Source organism: Sus scrofa, unplaced genomic scaffold (genome assembly GCF_000003025.6).
Source record: "Sus scrofa isolate TJ Tabasco breed Duroc unplaced genomic scaffold, Sscrofa11.1 Contig26, whole genome shotgun sequence".
Classification (NCBI taxonomy): Eukaryota; Metazoa; Chordata; class Mammalia; order Artiodactyla; family Suidae; genus Sus; species Sus scrofa.
The window spans coordinates 39,585-42,013 of NW_018085136.1; the positions used below are offsets into that span (position 1 = coordinate 39,585).

A 2,429-nucleotide genomic window follows, 5' to 3' on the forward strand; every position below is an offset into this window, starting at 1 on the left:
AACAGGAAAGACTAGGTCACCTGAGAAACAATCTATATTCTCTGGTGCAAACATGGAAATTGTTTTCCCAGGAAAGCCCCAATTCTTCCACATCAACATCAAAATGAGAACTGTATAACCTGAGGCCTGCCCTCAGCTTGTACCAAACAAGTAGGCTTCAGTCTGACCAGAAGCCCACCTTCGGCATGCACCATTCAGGCAGGCTTTTATCCTGACCAGAAGCCCACCTTTGGATTGTACATTTCAGGTGAGCTCCCTTCCTTGGTTAGGAACCTGCCTTTGGGTTTTTCTGCCATCAGGCAAGGTCCTTTCCTTGAGACCCTGCATCTCCTCAGCTCCCCACAATACATAAAGGTTAAAAATCACATTTTTGTGAGACATATTCTGGAGAAATCAGCTTTCTTGTCATTTGGTAGATCATCTTACAGACATGGCCACCCACATACACCACCCAGTTAGAATACCAAGGTATCATCATTCTAGTTGAAGCAAGAAATTTGAGAAAATGATGGCCATACTTGTGAAAGTAGATACCAACGTCTCATTTTCTAAAGAGCTACACTGTGTGAGGTCCTGTGGAGTAAACACTGTTGAGTAAGGCATAACATTGTTGACACAAATCTTGCAATCTTTTCAAATTCATTATCAACCCTTTTCCATGTAGCCTCTGACCCCTGATCAACACCTTAAAGCTAACACATGGAAAATAGGAACAATGTGACCGAGTTTGTCCTCATGGGGCGCACACAATATCCTGAGAAGCAAAAAGTTATATTTGTCACATTCTTGCTCATCTGCATTGTGACCATAGTAGGCAATCTCCTTATTGTTGTGACCATCATGGCCAGCTGATCACTGGGCTCCCCCATGTACTTTTATCTGGCCTCTTTACCATTTGTAGATACTATTCCACTACCATTGCTCCCAAAATCATCATTGACTTACTTCATGAGAAAAAGATATTTTCCTTTCAGGCTTGTCTAACTCAATTGTTTATAGATCATTTATTTGCTGGTGCTGAAGTCATTCTCCTGGTGGTGAGGGCCTACGACTAATATGCAGCCATCTTAAACGTCTCCATTATTTGATCACCATGAATTGGTGGGTATGTGTTCTCATGCTGCTGGTGGCCTGGACTGGAGGCTTTCTACTTTCCTAGGTTCAGCTTGTCTTTGTTTATCAGCTCCCGTTCTGTTGGCCCAAAATCATTGATAACTTTGTCTGTGACATGCTCACCTTACTGAAACTTGCTAGCACCAATACCCACCTCATTTGACTTTCAAATTTAGCTAATTGTGGGGAAAATTGAACTGTCATCTTCTTCATTCTCCTAATTTCTTATGGGGTCGTATTATATTCTCTTAAAACTCATGGTTTGGAAGTGAATCACAAAGCTTCTATAACTGTGCATCTCATGTAACTGTATCATATTATTCTTTATTCCATGCATATTCCTGTATGCCAGGCCTACTTTTACTCTTCCTGTTCATAAATTTCATGACTGTGGTTTTAACTTTCATCACTTCAATGTTAAACCCCTTAATCTACACCCTGAGATATACAGAAATGAAAAATACCATGAGAAAACTTTGGGAATAGAAACATGACCTTAGGTGGAAAATGGGTGCATCCTTCATACAAAACATGATATTCACTCTTTCACAGAATCAATAAATAATTTTCCTATAAGTTATGACATTTAAAAATTATTTCTGTTGGTTTATTTATACTTCATATTCCTGAAACACCTATATAAATTATTCTTTATCTAAATGGAATTTTTTTGTAGTATTTAGAGACCAGGAGAATTATATGGTGTTTATACATGTAATCATACTGCTTTAAGATTCTTTAGTGGATAATGACTTTTGGTTTTACTTAAAGTTATGTTTTGGGATATGGCACCTTCCTGGCAGAGAAAAGCATGACCTTATGGAATGTTTTCCATTTTACTCAGTGAGACTTTAAAATTTAAATTCTGATGGTTGTAAAATGTTAATCTAATGGTAAAAACAAATGTCTTCGTCAAATTAATTATTTTAAAATTTTGCAGCATACGATCACCACTGAGTACAAATCCATGAGGAACGAACTTTGTTAACTTTTACAAAGTAATGGTAGCATACGCTTGATTTTGTGTATCTTATAATGTTTTTGAGCATGTCACAGACAAAGTTATCAATGATATTGGGCCAACAGAAAGGGAGCTTATAAACAAAGACAAGCTGAACCTAAATTCTTCAATACCATTCTGTTCAACCAGATCAAATGATCAATTCCTCCGATAGTTGAAATACATGTTTAAGTCATTGTATCATACATAGTCCCAGAGTCTGCCTACATTAAATTAAACTATCTAGGTAGGGTTTTTTAAAATGCAGTGAATGTTTAACATTTTGGGAACAGAACATTTTGTTTTACATAATGGA

The 2,429-nt window shown here is 37.2% G+C and overlaps 1 pseudogene; it reads left to right on the top strand.

Annotated features, from left to right (window-relative positions):
- Positions 1-699: 699 nt before the first annotated feature.
- Positions 700-1,648, top strand: LOC110258633 (annotated as a pseudogene).
- Positions 1,649-2,429: the final 781 nt, after the last annotated feature.